The 19,603-nt window shown below is 36.6% G+C and overlaps 1 protein-coding gene across 3 annotated transcripts in view; it reads right to left on the bottom strand.

Moving 5' to 3' along the window:
- LOC118193914 (neuropeptide S receptor-like) overlaps positions 1-19,603 on the bottom strand; it is a 1,011,430-nt gene that overhangs the window by 512,896 nt on the left and 478,931 nt on the right. The gene's annotated exons all lie outside the window — the stretch shown is intronic.

Here is a 19,603-nt window from a genome sequence, read left to right as displayed (position 1 = left end):
AATTCTCTTACGACATTCCTGGCTCTAAGTATACAGAATCTTTTCTTGATGAACGAAGAAGTTCCTTCTGCACTTATATAAATGTACAAAACATAATAATAATTAACAACAATAAACGGGTGAAAATTCAGCAAGTTACTCGCATGTGTTTCAAAATAATTGAAATCGAGCTAGCGATTTTGCAATCCAGGCCAAAAACACTTTTGAGGCTCTGTATAAATAAACACCCGTCAATATTACCGTTAGAGCATCTATTCTTTTTACTTCCTTGTACGAAGTAAAAAGGAAGTATTGTAAGCGCGAACAGTTTCAGGCAGCATATTTCAACGAAAATATCCATTTTGACCTCTATCGAACGCAATTTAAAGATGTTTTTGCGTGGCATCTCTACGCGAGGACAGAATAAAAGACTCTTTTCCTCCAAAAAAAATATAAAACTGCTTTAAAATGAATTGTGAAGAGAATTTTTCGTGGTATCTGTACGTAAGAATGTATCTCGCACAACTCAAAAACGAATAGCCTCAGAATGTTGAAATTTTGTAGTATATAGGACTGCTATAACATGTAGATGTGCACCTCGTATTTTGGTTGCATTAGGCCGTGCCAAACGTATATAAATTTTTTTATATATATATCCACTCTGTTACCCGGCTCAGTGATCTGAGTTTCTTTACTCTTATGTGTTTATAAATTGTACATTTTTTGCTAAAAAGTAATTGAATTATGTTGTTCTTATCTTCCGGTAAGGTTTTTATGCTTTTAGTAAATCTGTATGCAATATGTTTAGAATTATCAACAATTTTAAAGTTGTTTAAGTGCCGCTAAGCCTAATATTTTTTTTTTTTTATGGCGACTATTGCTTGTTTACATTTGAAACAGAAGAGTAGTGGATTTGTTGCCAATCTAAAGAAACATAGCTTCGCAACAACAAAGATAACGCCTTCATTTATTATTGCGAATTAAATCATGCTTAATCTTTTCTGGAATTTTTCGAGGAAATAAGTGTTTAAGATTTACTTAATTTAATGTAATTTTTAATACAGATATTTTGAGTTTTTATGAATTTTTGCCTTGTCGCAAATTGAGAACTGAATTAATTGAATGAGAAATACTCAATCGTCTGTGAAAAACTGTTTCTTTTTTGTTTTGTTTGCTTAATTTCATTTATACATCGTTATAGCTTTATTATAGTATTTGAATAGAACATGTGGCAACGATTAGATAATTCTTTAAATGATATAAATTTTGTGCATTCTGAGTTATAATATGATTAGATAATTCTTTAAATTATATAAATTTTGTGCATTCTGATTTATAATATGAAAGAAATATAATATTGTTAAGTGAACCTAGTGCCAGAGTGTCGCTATGGTAAACAAATAGAGTGAATTTTAAAGAATGCATTTACTCTATTGTGGTTTATGCGCTGTCGGCGAAGTAGATTTAATTCAATCCAATAAGTTTAAACGAAATGCAAGAAAAAATGCGTATAATTTAATATTCCGTACAAGAAAGTCATATGGTTTACACATCGGATTTTTTTTATAAGTTTTACTAATAGCACACGGATTAGTGATCTCCTGTACAGTAGGCGCGATTCTTCATTTGCTGCAAAGAAGACTTACGTTAATTTCCCTTTTGCTGCTCAGACAAAGACGGTAAACCACAACATATATGCTTTTTTGGGGGCATTAGAAAGCCATGAATTCGGTTACAGTGACACAATTCCTTGACGCACAACTCGGTATATTAATTCTCTTAAGTTTCAACAAAATTCTGCGAAAAACTTCCCATTCTTCTTTTTCTTCATGTGGCGATTCCTCGTTCCAGTCAGATTTCATCTGCCAGAATTTTGGCACGTACACTTTACCCTATGTGATAACTGAAACTTAAAGTTCTAACGATAAAAAATCCGAGCAATTTCAGACAAAATTGAGTGTTTTAGTGGAAGCTCAGAACGAAAGAAACATTAAGAAAAAATTTTCTTCCTTTGTATCCCATCTTAAACAAAGTGATTTTACAGTGCTGTTACTAGTTTTAGCAGTCATGTTCTGTATGACTGGAAGGAACAGCATCTAACAACTTTTTAGCAATTGTTTTTGATTTGAAGGTCATTTATTGAACTGTCTTTAACACTCTTGCTATTTGTGGCGACTCAAATGCAGTAACCACGTCATCTGCACCTGCTAGTATGCCATCCACATAGAAATCAGGGTGACCAGACAAAAGCCAACTGGATGAAAGCGCACGGGACAAAAGCCTGGGGAAAGAAAAAAAAAACTGTAATAATTGTTGTCCACGCAACAAAGATAAATACCCACACCGATGAAAGTGCACATTGATAAAAGCCTACGCAGAAAAGCACACATTGGCAAAAACTATACCTGTATACATGTTACGTTGAAATTTTTATTTTTCCTTTTTTTTTCAGTTATGCAAAGCAGATTCATGAAAAAAGGTAAAATTTAAAAAAATGAAAATCTAGGAGCTTTCAGATTTTACATTACGCCCAAGAGGACTTTTTCAACGTTTTGTGTGTTACCTTTATTTGTTAAATATCATGTTCTTCGCACTTAAACCATAAAGTTTAGTTGAACAGCAATATCACAAAATAATTTTAAAATCCTTAGAATTCCTGATACACAGTCTCGCGCGCTGGAGATATGCTCTTTCGTCCAGTGGGCTTTTGTCAGAGGAATCAGGCAGTGCAACAGCAGTAACAAGGCATCATTTTTTTTTAAACCGAGGGCTAATATTTAAATACTGTAGTGGCGAAGAATGGTGCACATGCAGTGCTATAAGTAACGGTCATCAATTGACATAATTTAGTATCTACCTTACTCATTGTAAAACGTTTTGTTTGTGGATTTCCACAAATCTGCCTCTAAGTCTCTTGTGCATCAGAAACAAAGGTTATTTTATGATTAGAAAATCTTAAAAGAATAGGAGGACGTCCTTCTGAAAAACAGAAGCCTTAAATAAAATATTATTCAACGAAATTGGAAGAAGTCGCTGATGCACCAGTAGGTTATTTTGTGAAACACGTAGTTCATTATGAACAGTATGAAGTATACAGGAAAGAAGTCTGTTTAAAGAATACTGCATTAAATAAGAATTTAAATTACCTATAAATTCATTTTCCTTCGTATATCCTTAGTTCATTTATAAAATCGGCATAAAGTGATTTTAAATTCTGAATTTTTATCCAGAGTTTTAGATTCATGCAATTCCAAATTTTGCCTTATTCCTAATTTATAGTATATATTTCCTGTAATTTTATCCTACGATTTATTTCAAAAAAGATCTTTTGATATTCAGTTTCCTCGTCTTCTAATATGGGTGTATCCTGTACGTTTTCAATGGTTCAAAATTGTTTGACACTTGTTTCAATTCAATTGTGAAATGAAATCATAAAGTTTTGTCTCTTGTGCACCCATAACAGCTCCTCGAAATATAAAGCCAAACACAGTTTCTTTAATAAACGAGTTAGTAATATGGAGTGAATCAGCCTTTAAAACATCGAAAAGCATTTAAACCCTAATTAATATATCCACTTAACTAAATTTTAAGACATTTGGGTCCGCTACAATGATATTTCGAACAAAGCGCAACTGTGAAATATCTATCTGAACTACTGGCATTAAAGCAGTGACCCCAAGTAAGATTAAAAGTCTACAACTGCAGAGAATATTCCTTCTGCATTCGAAATTAATACTGTTGTTTCCTTTTTTACTTCCTTGTAAGAAGTGAAGAAAGTATTGTAATTGCGAAAAATTTCGTGTATCATATTTCAAAGAAATTACCCATTTTGACCTCTCTCCAACGCATCTGAACGATGCTTTGCGTGATATCTGTACGTACGGCCACTTGTTAAGGTTGTTAAAGGACACTTTCTCTCAAAATGCAATGTAAAATGGATTCAGAAGAGACTATTTTATGATGTCTGTTCGTACTGTTACGTTTTTCTTCTGACACCAGTTGTTATGTTATTTTCTTCCTTCACGTTCGTACGGGGTTCCTGAGGATTTGGAGTGAATAATGAAAATACTACGTGAGGAAGTATCGAAACACACTTTATTGGCCAGTATTGTCAGGACAGCTCAAACATGTTTTACAGTCGTCGAAGATCTACTATACACACGCTGGAACAATCAGCGACACAGCCTTCACACTGTCAGGCAATAATGGTGGAGACAGCTTCACTGCAAAGCACCAGAGTACAGCTCCCGACTCTGCTCGGTCGTTCTCGGACCTCCACGTACTTTCAAGACTCTTCACGCTACAGTTCGCGATGCACTCGACGACACACAGAGCACAGCTCCAGACTCTTCGATTCAGTCGTTCCCGGAGCTCAACACACTCTCTTGACGATGTACTAACCGCGATACACTAAGAGACTCTTGGATGCACTCGACGACCAACTCGGCCCTAGACTTTGAAACACTCGCTCAGTGACTGACTATCAGCTCGCTAGACGAGGCACACACTCACACTGACTGCGGACCAGCAGGGTTTATATAGCTTTCGACTTGTCTTCGAGAACATTCTGGGGTAAACCAGTAAGAATTCGTTACAGAAGGTTCTCCATCCGTCCATGGCATATCGCCAATTTTGTCGCCAAATGGACGATTTCTCGCGAAATGTGGCAACCCTGCCTTCCTCTGCCAACCTTGCTTTCCTTTGGCAACTCTAAAAGTGCTTTGTGCGGAAGCTCTTTCGATGCACTCGGCGGCACACTCGGCACTCGCTACCCGGCTGTCAACTCGATCGATTGTCAACTCACACGGACTGACTAACTCAACACCATCTCGCACTTTAAACGAGGCACACTCTCTCGCACTCTATGCGAGGCACACACACTCTAAGATAAAATTCGATACTAACTAACTCTCCGCGTACCAACAGGGTTTATATAGCTTTAGGCTGGTGTTCGAGAACATTCTGGGCTAAACCGGGAAGAATTCGTTTCAGAAGGTTCTCCATACGTCCATGGCATATCGCCAATTCTATCGCCAAATGGGCAATTTCTCACAAAATATGACAACCCTGTCTTTCCTTGCCATTTTATGGCAACCCTAAAACTGCTTTTCGGGGAAGCCATCTTACCGGGCCTGTACATTGTACCTCCCGTTTTGGATACTGGATTCTTAACACATCGAGTTAATCTTCCAGACGATTTAGATTTATTACTTACGCCAAATGGATATATTTGCTGAATATCTTCAGAAGTAATTTTCGAAAGCTTGATTAGCTGCACTTTTATTTTGCCAACACTTCTAGTTAAAGCAGTTATATCCATAATTAGTTGCGGATCAGTCTGTGAGGCCTGACCATAAATGTTTTGCAAATCCAAATAAAAACGAAATTAAAATTCAAAATTCTTTTATTAAGTGGACTGTAAATTCACGAGGTACAAAACAGAGGTCTGCTCGTTTAATTCGACCAAGTTGTTATTATTTAAATTAGTCAAAAATATCTTTTAACTCTCTTACCCAAATTAAGTGAATTCGAAAGATTCACGTTGCATCGAGCCAAACTTCCTACCAGACTGCTAGATTGAAGAAAAGTTAAAATCTTGAACTGAACAGAACCGAGCCAAGAAGAGCGCCAACAGGTAGCCAATCATACAAACTTTATCTATTATGCATTATTACAAGCACGTATCTCTGAAAACGTTTACTTGGCCTATCTGAAATTTACAAGTATTATTTCAAATGATTAGAATGAGATACATCATTTGTATCGTAATACTAGAGCAAGATTTTAAATAAAAGCGCATTTGTAACACTTATTTTAAATATCTCTTTGACCAGCGGAGTGCGTATCTGCATCGTTGTGATGTTGCCTTCATGGACTAAGGCCTAACTTCTTTAACATAAGCATTGGCGTTTACGGATTGTTTAGAACTTCTGATATGATCTAGTAAAATGCATGAGAACCATTATAATATTTCGGCCACGGAACTAGTAGCAAAAATAAAATAAAGTAAAACATGCTTTTATAAAATAAGCTCTTATCTAAAACTCCTGAAGTAGTTAATGAAGTAAAACAATAAAAAGTAGTAAAATTGTCATATTTTTATTTCGTTCGTAGAATAAAGAAATGTGCGAAAAATTCTTTGCACATTAAATCAAAAAAAATTCCAACTGAACTTTAAAAACATTTCTTTACCACATTGTATTAGCATCCACAGATAGTGTGCGTACAAATTCTGAAATCGATAGTTGGAGTTTAAAAATCAATGACAAACTTTTGACCATAGCGATAAATTGAACATAAGTAACTTAACATGAACTAAATAAAATTTTATAATACTAAATGGAGGAAAGATAGTCTGAAAACTCGTAACCGCGCAACCACAAGCCTACAAACAGTTCAGACATATTTCCGTTCGATTGTTCGTGGTCTCTGCAAATATAAAAGTGATAACGTTGTTAGATGGATGAGTCAATAGGCAGCAGATAAATTGAATGATTCTAAGTGTTTTAGTTTAAGATAAATGAAGATACGGAAATTAATAGAGGAAGTTTAATTGGCGATGGTGACCATTAATCACTGTGAACAAAGGAAACTGATTGTGAGAATTAAAATGTCAGTAAGCTTTCATATATGTGTGTTGTATATATATATAGCGAGAGAGAGAGAAAGAAATATGAATTGATTAATTGTTCAAACCAAATGTATACATTTGGCTCGATCAATTAATTTTGCTTTGACTACGATTCTGTATGGATTGAGAAGTTAATATTTAATCACGATAAGACAATTCCTGAAGTTATTCATCTGTGAAAAATGTTTCTTTAAATTGACGATTAGTTTTGTAATATTAGTAAAAATGTAATTCTTTGACTTATTTTGTGAGGTTTAATTTTTGTGTAAATTTCTGCTGTCAGTTTGATATTCTTTTCAGTTCAGCCTAATCTTAATGCTTGAATTTTGTGGGTGTTTAAGAACCCACCCAGTGCCAAGCTATATCTATATTTTAGTGAACATTCAGGAGTTTTAAGTTATTAATCCTTTGTAAGGGTTATTTTAAGTTTCTAACAGTTATTTTAAATTTTAAACCTTGACTGTCTATTCTCGTTTCCCACCTGCTATTCCCTGCCGAAATAAATTTTTAGTATCGCATTATACGTAAATGAGGTAGAAAGAGTATTTAAAGGAAGTTTTCTCTTACTTTAAGAGAAGAGCTTAAGAGTCCTTAGTGACGCGTGTTTACCGTCAGGCTACTTCATTGCTTATGATAGCTACGCTCGGTCGTATTATACGTGCCTGCTGATATTCGCCGGTTAATTTAATTAAAGACCAACAACGTTAGATATTTTATTTTGCATAGCTTCGGCTAGGTTCTGTTTAGTTTAGCATTAGATTAGTATCTTATATTCTTATCGTGATTTAAAGCATACGTAGAGGCTTTTGTGCAAGCCCGAGAAAGGCGCCATCTGTATTTTTAGTCTGTGTTTAACTCTTCTCTGAACTTTGTCGTTTACACACTTAGCGATAAGTCGCTACATAGTTTAACTAGGTTTCTAGAAAGTCAAGCATAGATAGGTCAAGAAGTAGTTAGAAACATTGCACTTTTATCCCTATGAATACCTGCTCTATCTGAGAGCGCGTCTATACGCAGAGATAAGAGGTTGTATGAATTTTGCTCCCACATTTTGCTTCACGGTGAACGGAATATTCAGCCTTACAGGAGATTTTTTTGTATCTGCAGTTACAGCAAAGCACTAGGACTTCAGTAGTGTAAGTTTCATCATTATTCACTGATTATTTAATTAATTTTCTAAGTATTACTGTTCCGGCTTGTGTTCCTGACCGTTGTTACTTTAACACAGTAACGCGGTTACCCGACCCTCCTTCCTTCTGCTGATAAGAAAAAGGAACTTTAGCATTCTCCCCTCCTCTCAGTCTCGGACACAGGCAGCGCAGGGGTGCGCTTGTAATCGAATACTACTCTAAATCCACCCCTTCCAAATTCGCTTTTATTTTTTTTTTCCTTCAAAACAAGAAGGAAAAGATTGTCAACCGCCATCTTTGGCCACATAAGAGTAGTAATCATCTTACGACTGTCAGTGTTCATCTTACGACTGTCAGTGTATTCAATTTTTTTTATTTATTTATTAGTACTACACATCATTCGTGCCAAGTGCGTGTTTGCATTCAGCTCAAGCAGTATTTTCCTCTATTAGTGCTACAGTGCAATTTCTCATCAAGTTCATATCTGTGAAAGTGTGTGCATTGCTTATTTTGAAAGAGATTTTAACGCTTACCTCTTACATACCCCAGTCCGAACTAGTGCTATAGCACATACTCAATATATGTAAAGAAGATTTTTGAAATTTCACCATACATCTCCTTATTCATTATTAATACCGGAAGTTTGTGCATCGTGTTCTCGCAGTACGGTACATACTTTATCGGCAGTGTATGCGATTTGATTGTACATCTCCTCATTCAAGTTTAATGCTACGAAGAGCTCCAGTATTAATCATATTATTCAGTGCTTTGATATAGTGCGTGTGAATATTATTCAGTACTTACTTAGGGCAGTGAAACTTTTTTTTTCAGTGTACAGAGCGCGTAATTTTTATTCAGTGCTTACCGTGAGTGTGTGCATACGTTATTGCTCTTTCTTTTTCTTTATTTTTAATCTTTTCTTTCATAGTGCTACAGCGCAAACTCAATATTTATGCAAGATAATTTATTTGTAAGATATCTTCATTCATCTCCTAATCAAATTTTCAGTGCTGTGAAAGTATAGTGTTTTTGCAGTTCTCATCTTATAGTGCTATAGTGCATACTTTACTGTCAGTTTATGTGATTTGATTGCGCATCTTCTCATTCGAGTTTAGTCCTAGAAAGTGTGTGCATCGTGTTCTCATAGTCATTTTGTTATTATTCAGTGCTGTGTAATAGTGTGCGTGATTATCAGTCTGTGCTAACTTAGAACTGTTTAGTATATAAGGTTAAAGTGTGTGCGTCACATTTTATATAAAACAAATATATATATATATATATATATATATATATTTTCCTCTTATAGTGTTACAGCCCATACTCAATATACAAGTCTATTAGCTTATGCTAATATACTCAATATCAAGTCTATTAGCTTATGCTAATATACTCAATATCAAGTCTATTAGCTTATGAGGTTTCATTATACATCACCTCATCCACTTTAGTGCCGTGAAAGTGCACACATTGTGTTCTCGCAACTATCTAATCTATTATTGCTACGGTACATGCTTAGTACTCTAGCCCAAGTGCATGCGATCTGATTGTGCATCTCCTCATTCAAGTTTAGCGTCGTGAAGTGTGTTCATTGTGTTCCGCTACCTTTCCTTACAGTGCTATCGCGTAAACTGAGTATTCCTGGAATATTGCAGGTGCATGTGTATCCATCATTCATCTCATCATTCGTTTTTTATGCTCTGAAAGCATCTTCAGTGTGTTCTCTTACTTACTATGCCTTCGGATACTCCCTCATCACCAGCCGGCACGGAGCATAATATTCAACATTCTCCCCCTTCTGTTAAAAGTGCTGCTAGCACATCGACACCTAACTTCAGGTTGGAAGCAATTAACCACATCTGTAACCAACTCCAGTTATTCATCTTACAAACAAAGGAATCTCGCAGACTAAACGCTTCTGAAAGAAAGCAATTTACATCTTTTGTGAACACCGTTCGCATAACGTTAACGGAACAAGAGGTTTATCTCGCCCAGCTACAGGGACAAGTCTTGGCTCTGCAACAACAGCAACTCGCACACAGTTTACAGCCATCTCACGAGAATCCTCAACATTCCGAGTCTTATCAAGCAGTGGAATCCTCAGCCCCAGAAGAACAGTCCACAAAGAATATTCCTTCACTGAGGTGACACGAAAGAAGCGGAAAACTTCTCCACCTTCAAGATCTTCTCCAGTTCTATCGGAGCACGTTCTATTATTAAGGTCAAAGAACTCCACACGGACACCTGAAGGGATTAAAGCTCAACTTTCGGCAGATTTGAAACCCTCCCAGCTAGGGATCACTTTAGTGCAGATTCGGCAGACAAGGTCCAGAGAGGTTCTCATCCGGTGTCGAGAAAAAGCTCACCTGCTACGCCTGAAACAGGCAATCGAGGACAGGCCAGCACTACTAGAGACACTTGAATTTCGGGAGCCCAAGCCAAGAAGGGAAAGTGTAATTATTTTTGGAGTACCTGAGAATCTAGGAAAAGAAGATCTAACAGCAGCACTTGTAGACCAACTGCCCAATTTTAATCCCAGTGCTTTTCAAATACGAGCAAGCCGTTCCGGGCAAAGCGGAAGGAAAAACTGGGTGATAGACATAGACCCTAAGTCAGCAGAACACCTAGTTAAGCTAGGCCGTCTTTTAGTGGGTTTTGAGTCTTGTCCTCTCCGTCCGTACATTAGGATCATACGCTGTTACAACTGCCAGGAGTTCGGTCACTATAGCAGGAACTGTAAAAACGCTCCAGTTTGCGCGAAGTGTGGTAACAGCCACCCGACGCAGGAGTGTAGTTCGGAAAAAGTGAGTTGAACTAATTGCTGCAGTAGTAATTCTGAAAAGGGGACCTCTTTCAGCACAGATCACCCAGCTACTTCAAGTTCCTGCCCAGTGTATGGAGCCCATTTCGAGAGTCTGAGAAGGACCACTGCAAAGAACTAAACCAAGATGACACTAAACAAACATATAGCAGGTCTTCGATTTTTACAGTATAATTTGCAGAAGTGCTATGCAGCAACCATAAATACGCTGCAAGTAATGACACATACTGCTGCCAATGTCGGAATCTTCCAAGAGCCATACGTTTACAACGGAGTGATTCCTAGTGTTCCAACACACAGCAGAACGTTTCTCTTCGCTAGCTGCGATTATTTACAGTGGCCCTCTCTCCCCTCTCCTAATGAAAATCACACAGCATACAGTCTCCATCAGACTAGACACTAGTAATTTCAGCATTGATATTATTGCTGTGTATCTACCCCCGAGCGAAGATATTACCTCTCTAGTAGAGGAACTTAATTCTAACCTTCTAACTGGGGCATCACACTGTATCATAGCAGGAGACTTTAACGCCACCAGTCAACTATGGGGTGCTGACTCGGAGAACCGAAGGGGAATTGCGGTACTCGAATTCTTGGATAGTAAGCATTTCATTGTCATCAACGCTCAGGACTCACCGCCTACCTTTGAAACTTCTAGAGCTCGAGGGTGGCCAGATCTAACAATATCAACTCCCAATACAACTCCGTACATACAAGATTGGACAGTGAGTGACCTGCCGTCACTCAGTGATCACAAAATTATTACTTACAGGCTGGATACTTTTATAGACTACATAATAAAGAAAAGATTCAAAACGGCATTTGGAGGACATTCCGTTTTACGGGAACACATTCGAGCGCATGTAGAGTTGAGTTGAGTTGAGTTGAGAGCAGAATCTGGACGCCCGTGCGGCTTACTAAGACTATTCGGGTCTAGTCTAGGTTCCATTCGAGCGCATGTAGAGAAATTTATCAAAGATTTCAACACCTGCCAGGACAGAAACTCCTTAGATAATCTCTACGATTTACTAGTTACAAAAATAGTGCAAGCCGCCCACAAAGCATATCGTTTGAAATCTGTAAAGGCAAAACACTCGATATCCTGGTGGTCACCAGAGTTTAACACAGAGAGGAGCAGAGTTCGAGCACTTCGCAGAAAAGCACAATCCACGGTAGATCCATATCTACGGCAACTCAAAATGATAACATACAATAAAGCCAGAGCTTTATATAAAAAGAAAAATTAAAGAGGCCAAGTTAATCTCATGGAGAACTTACTGTAGTAATGTCACTAAAGCCTTTGGACCTACTCAAAAGATAACATGTAACAAGGTGTTTCGTCCTACGACCCTTTCGCCTATGGTGAATAGCACTGCCTCATCCAACATCGAAGTAATCAGTGAGATCATAAATGCAGTTTTTCCTGATGATGATGAAGAGGATTTCTTAGAGGAGCAAGAGGAAGCGAGAAAAACCTACAGTATGAAATTTCGCCAAGTTACCAGAAGAGACGAACTCCCTCCTACGCAAATGGAAGTGGATAACATCATACGTACTCTGGCACCCAAAAAAGCTCCAGGTCCGGATGGAATTGATAATATCATCATTAGAGAGATACACCGGGAATTCCCAAAATTATTCCTTGAGGTCATTTCAGCTTGCTGGAAACATCAGTACTTTCTTAAAAATATGAAGTTGGCAGAAGTGGCGTTATTCCTAAAATCAGGCAAAACTCCGGCAGAACCTACATCTTACAGGCCAGTCTGTCTACTGCCAGCGCTCGGTAAGGTATTGGAAAGAGTAATTCTTTACAGATTGGACTTCTTCCTGCAAAGGAACAATGCTCTGCATCCCAACCAATATGGATTCCGAATGGGCAACTCAACTGAACATGCCATAAAAGACTTAATGGTCACTATCAAACAGAACAAGGATAACAATTTGCACTCACTGGCAATAGCCATTGACATCAAGGGAGCCTTTGACTCCCTTTGGTGGCCAGACGTAATAAATTTGCTGCACAACATGGCGTGCCCAACAGCCATTATTACCATCCTTCGCTCGTACCTTCAAGATCGAAGTGTACAAGTAACATCAGACAGCGGCATTTATGTCAAAAATGTCTTTAGAGGATGCCCACAGGGGTCATGCCTTGGACCAACACTGTGGAATATAGTGGCAAACTCGGCATTTCGTCAGTTTGAGAGCGTAGAATACGCTCGAATCATAGCCTATGCGGACGATTTTATGCTAGTTGTGGCAGGAAGGAGTAACCTCGAAATGAGATCTCAATACTGTCTTGATCTGTTCTCCCAATGGGCCAGAGCACATAAGCTTCAGATTTCGGCAGAGAAAACTAAAGCTTTGCTCATAGGACGCAGCAGGCAGCTAAGACGCAACCCAAGCATTAAACTCCATGGGATACCGGTAAAATGTTTCCCCCAATTGAAATATCTTGGGCTATTACTCGACAACAGATTTTCTTGGATGCCACATGTCAGGAATCTTAAGACTCGAATTAGCATCCTAAGCAACAACATGAGACGCATGATTTCACATAAATGGGGTATCTCATCTAAGCTACTAAAAATCTGGCATAGAACCATTACAGAAAGAGTAATAACTTATGGAGCAGCAATCTGGGGTGGCGAACTTACCTCTCATATGAAAAGATCCCTGCTCTCTATTCAGAGACAGCAGCTACTTCAAGTATGCAGGGCCTACCGTACCACGTCAAAACTAGCCCTACAACAACTAGCAGGAATTCCTCCCTTAGATTTGATAGTATAAAGAGAGGCAGCTATCCTTAGGGTTACCAGGCTGGGTCACACTTCAACACTCTGGGGTCATAATTATCACCACTCGGACTACGAGGAGCAAAACAACTGCAATAACTTTCATCCAGCAGCTTTTAATCTCTCTGACGGTATCAGTATAAACGACCAACCAATTCAGAGGTACAGTAATAACCTTTTCACAGATGGCTCCAAAACTGAGAACGGCACGGGCAGTGCCTTCTGTAGACTAGAAAATGGAGTTGTAACATTCGAGTGAAAAAGGAAATTAGGCTCGAACAACTCGGTATACCAAGCAGAGCTTCTAGCTATCAGTGCTGCAATTAGATATGCGAACACATGTCAACAGGAGAAATTCTCCATACTCAGTGATTCGGCATCAAGTCTGGCGGCTATCGCAAGTCAAAACAGCCGGAGTCCATTGGTATACAGAATTCAGAAACATCTTCTGACAATGCCTATTTCGCAAAGACCCACTTTAAAATGGGTTCCCGCTCACACAGGGATTCAAGGCAATGAAGCCGCTGACCTACTGGCCAAGCAGGCAGCCAACTGCACGGATATATTAGAAAGACCAACTAAACTTCCTTGGTCTCATATTAAGCGAACAACTTTGACAAGTCTGCTACAAAATTGGCAAAGTAGATGGACAGAGGCAGAGGTAGGACGAAGGATATTTCGCTTACTGCCAAAAGTTAACATGGAAATAAAGACCTACTGTGCTAGCCTAACACAGTTCTTGACAGGTCATGGACCATTCCCAGTATACCTGAACAGATTCAGACTTAGGGATACTCCTTTCTGCGAATGCGGAGAGGAAGGCGACACGGACCATTACTTCCATTGTGTACATACAAGAACCTGGCACTTGAAGAAACCAGCGGACTGTGCCTGGGCAATGTGGACGAATAACACACTCAAAAACAGAATAGCCCTTGATAAAATAGAGAAAATCTCAGGACACTGCCTAAGCAGAAACAACCGTGGATAATATTATAATGTTTCAAAAGTTCAGAACTTAAAGCAGATAACCAGAATAACGCTTAGTGCCTTGCAGTTAACAATATGTAAAAACTGTTATTAGTTTATAATATTCAACCTTGTTACTCTGGAGTCTTCCCCGCCGTGATGGTATATAATTCCGTTTGGTTCATGTCCGTGGTCGGAAGCCATCATAGCGGTGCACTCACTCACTCACTCACCTGCTCTATCTTTCCATATGTTTAATTAGAGAAGCAAAGTTAACCCGGATTTAAGAGTAAGTTGATTAAATTAGTAATTATAGCCTAATTTGATGATCTCTTTCAGGTTTAATTTTATGATTGTTTATTGGGCTACTTTTATTCAAATTACATTTCTGAACTAATTATCAAAATTTAACAGTAAACATTAACTAAAATTCCTTTTTTGGTCTTATCTAAAGCTATATATTTCGATAAATATTTTAGTTGATCTTACTGTGTATTAATTGCCGTCAATGAAAAAAATCAGCCTTATTGAAAAAAATCAGCCTTATTATATTAGTGAGTTGAATATAAGGATAGAAATGGCAAGGCCATTAAGAAACAATACTAATTAGTATACGATAACATATTTATATTAACTATGCCTGAATAACCATAACCTCTGAGGAAAAATAATTAGTTTACATGTTGATATTATAATTCATTGCCAAGTACTTCTTAAAAATAATATGAACAGGAATTGTTAGTATTTCTTAAATTATTTTCTTTGAACAACTTAATAGCTTGAGCAAGCTTTTCATACCTACAAAGTGATTTTAACTTTATTTTTGAAGATATGTAATTCACATATGTAAGCACGTCAATATAAATACTCAACTTCTATGAATATCTCTTATTCTCCGTTCAGCATTATAATTTTCTTTTTGGTTTGATTGCTTTTATTATACGTGGGTTACAGAATTGTAACTCCAGCTGCGAATGTATCATTAGGAGGGTCGGGCTGCGTCCCTCATATCATATCTTTATCTAGAATCTATAGAAAAGTCTTGGGAAAATTTGGGCAAATCCTCAGGACGACGAACATACCTCATTACATCACATTCTCCTGCGTTACTTCTTTCACAGCTATAACTAAATCTCTGACATAATCGAATCATCACCCGTTGCGACCATCGCTACCGGAAAGACATAGAATTCTGCAGTTCAAAAACTAAATAAAAGGGAACTCTTATTTGTTACTTTACGCTTTATCTAAATAGATATGATCTAATAGTAGTAATATCTAAATAGTAGGTTGATACTTTAAAATATTTTACGTTAATGACGGCAGTCTTATATCTTTCAATTTCTCAATAATCTTTTCCTGCTGAAAATGTCGAGGCAGATTTTAATTAACGTTTTAATAACGATTTCAAATCTTACTTTATGTACATATAAACTAACTTTTATCTAGCTATGAGTTTATATGTACATAAACTAATTTCCTCCTTTAATGTATTTTTTTAAGTGTTCTAAAAACAGCACTTTTTTAAAATTTAATTTAACAGATTGGCAGTCAAAAAAAAAAAGAGCAGACACACCGCAGTTCAACTAAGCCAAAACGTAGAAACAAGTGTGTTATGTTCAGGGTGACATCTTAATTCAGACTGAGTTAGTTTTGGTTTTCAATGAATTTTGATTGGATAGTTAATATTGCTATAAAATTACTATTGGCTCCTTGAGTTTTAGTTCCATTTACATCACCAGAATTATGTAAGAGTCATATGACATGGATTAATCTAGAAATGACGCAATGCAGAAAGAGGTTACTATTTTTAGAAATGGGAAGGAAAATTTACGTTGGTAATTTGATCGTTTGCATATCCTTTATTTTTGCTACATATATATATATACAAATATAGCAAAAATAAATAAATATATATATATATAATTACAAAACAATTCTTTTGAAAACCATATATAAACAGGACTAGTATTTTCGCGCATAAAGCTGCAGAAAAAATTATCATTAAATACATAAAGTAAGAAATTTAGAACTAATATTTCACAAAGACCAAAAATTGAAATTCATAATTAATAAATTTCAAATTTTGTTTTCGTGAAATATTAGTTCTAAATTTCTTACTTTATGTCTTTAAAGATATATATATGTAAGATAAAAAATATGAAAGCAAACTTCTAAATTTAAATCACTATAACCTCTTTTATTTTCTATTTCATTTTGTGAACTTTATCTATCTGTCCTAGAAATAGCGCTGTAAATCTAAATTGCGTCATTCAAATTAATCATGCGATCTTACGTAACCCTTAATGCAGATGCCTCTTGACCAATCACTAAATTGCAAACCAAAACTTTTCTTTTCTTTTCCTTCTTTCTTTTCTCTTCGCGTGCTTCCATCTTTCATAACTACGCACTTCAGCTTTGCTCTTTACTGTGCTAAGATGTAATTTAGCTGGCTTGCTTTCTATCTCAACAGTATCAAAAATATGAGAGCAAAAAGCAGAGAGAGTAAATTTACACGGGACCCAAAGCAGAGAATGATATGCGTAGAATACTGAAAATTAAATTTAGAATAATGATCTATATATTATTGATCACACACATATCTAACGCGCTTTTCTGTTTGGTAAAACGTATAGGAATAATAGCTGTAACAGTGCGGTAAGTTAAGAATGAAAGAAATACTCATTAAGGCTTCATCCTAATCTTTTTTTCAAATAGGACTATTTTGATGACAATATAACATTAAGAAATACGCTTACTTTTCTGTTCGTTTGCTCATAGCCTTTCCTTATGCGGAAACGCTGTCTATACAGAAACTAATAATAATAATTTTACTAAGCACTTAACATAACAATAATGAATTGTGATATTCGGATACAATTATACTGTCGGATAAAAATCATTATGAGGGCCACGTTTCGGTCCAAAATATGTTTCTTAATCGTAAATGCTAACTAAAGCCACATTCGTTAAGCAGGACATTTGTTGTGCAATGCGTTCGTCACGCAATGCTCCGCTGTATTGCACATTAAAATGTAAGCTATGTTTCATACAAATGCAGCTTATGTAAGTTAAATGTAAGTTATGTTAAAAGTATGTTATGCTTTATGTAAGTTATGTTATAGTATGTTTCCCATTTTATGTTATAGTATGTTTCCTATTTTGTGTTATAGTATGTTTCCTATTTTATGTTATAGTATGTTTCCTATTTTATGTTATAGTATGTTTCCTATTTTATGTTATAGTATAATTCTGAAACACATTTAAGCTAAACATTTATGGTAGGCTTGTTAATTTAACTCCTAAACTCAACACTTATGTTGCTACTTATTAGCTTCTTTAACAGTCAGTTTATTTAGCGGGTCTGTTGGCAACTTTTGCAACATCAAACCAGTATTTAAAATAATCTGTTCAACTAATGGCAAAAGGTAAACAATGTTGTGCGGTTATTTCATCATAAAATAGCGTTACGTTTAAATAAACGTATTAAACGTAACGCTATTTTATGAATTATACCATTACCAAAAAAATACATTAGGTATTTTTCGGAAGCAGGTGAGATGAAAAGTGAGCATCGCCCTCGCCGGGAATCGAACCGCGGACCTCTGGAATACGCGCTCAGCGTGCAGACCACTACACTACGAAGGCATGCTAAGAAGGCGGAAGAAACACTTTATACGTTGACACATTTGCCCTTATTTAATAAAGGAAAAGAGTTAATTATTCAACAAAGGGCAATATTTTTCTTTAACAGGATCATTTGTCCTCAAGACTTACAATAAAGTTTTCTCGCAGGTCCAGTCACAGCAATTGGTATTTTGTTAGGAAATGGAATTTTTGTGATAAAAACAAAATAATGTTCGAGGTGTGAACAATACACTCAAGTTGTTTGTCATTATTCATGTTTATCGTAGGAAAGTTAACACTTAAGTAAATAGCAACCCTTAATAAACACATGTGCAGGCAAACATTAAGCAGGTATTGAATTTATCGTTTGGTTCTTGACTAAGAGTCAGCCTCCGTTTTCCAGTGTACTATCAATGGAGGCATTTAGACTAGAAGCATTATGTTTAAACTTCAGGCATTAAATTATATTTTAAGCCATTTGAGTCACTTAAACTTTACAACTGCATTGTGAGGAACAGCATTGGTTTTTACAAAATTGTTCAATCCGAACATTCTAGATTTTTTTGACGATAAATACAAATGAAGTAGTGTAAGGATCTTAAGTTTTACTAACGTTTATTTTATTTTAAATCTTTACTATCACTTCTTATTTTCTACTTCCGGGCAGAATTAAAAGCTTTAACTTATTTATGCAAATTTGTCTTGCGAACGCCAAGTACTTAAGTTGTGGCTTTTTGCCAAGCAAGAGAGAGGAAGGAGTGATTAGGAGCAGGCCGCTTGCCATAGCAGTTTTACTCGGTTGCTGGTTGCCTTCAAGGCCAGAGGTTTAATCCTCTTGATAATTTTAAACGTATCGTAGTGTTAACAGTTCTCTGTACTACATACGGCTTTTTGCTAATATACGGCCAATCTTGGAGTAGGCACTTGTTTGATTAATCCAAAGTTAAGTCTAGTTAGAGTTTAGTTAATATTTTTATATTCTTACGTTCAGACCACAAGTGGTTGGTCTCTGTATTCCGAAGTCCGGAAATCATTGTAAAGAGAGAAAAATAAAGGGTTTCGTATACCCTTCCTGTGTGTTTTGTCTACTTCCCAAATTTATCGAACATAGCTTTAGTAAGCTCCCTGTTCCGAGTCAGGACATTTAATGTTCCCACAGCAAGTAAGGAGGAACACTGAACCTGACAGTAGTATAAAAAACATTCAAACTTCATTGAAGCACATACGAGCTATTTTGTTCTATAGCGTTTTGTGCTCCCTCTAGCAGCTGGAAAATTCTTTGTTTAAAAACGTTGTAAAGGAGTTAACTTGGTTGTAAAGGAGTTATCGAGGTGCTTTCTGTCATTCTTCAAAAAAATGAGTTCCAGACCTTTTAGAGAATTTTGAAGAGACCTGAAGAAATGAAACTCCAAGAGGGTAAGGTCTATTGAATATGAGTTGTGACAGAAAACATCTCAACCATGTTGAATATGTTTTTGTCTGGCAATCATCGAACGTTGGAGGTTCAGCGATGCTGGATGACAGCACATCGAAAAATTGGTCAGTTCTGAGATCTTTACTTCGATTTCTGCTTTGAAAACTGCTGTTTGGAAACAGCAATTTTCCGTGGCAAAAATTTTTAGTTTGCAGTTCCTTTATAGTTTTATTATGCATA

This window comes from Stegodyphus dumicola, chromosome 2, assembly GCF_044657685.1.
Source record: "Stegodyphus dumicola isolate Sdum_Otavi_A_Nest chromosome 2, ASM4465768v1".
In the NCBI taxonomy this organism is placed as follows: Eukaryota; Metazoa; Arthropoda; class Arachnida; order Araneae; family Eresidae; genus Stegodyphus; species Stegodyphus dumicola.
The sequence above is the reverse complement of the archived record's forward strand: the minus strand, read 5'-3'. Positions and strand labels throughout refer to the sequence as shown.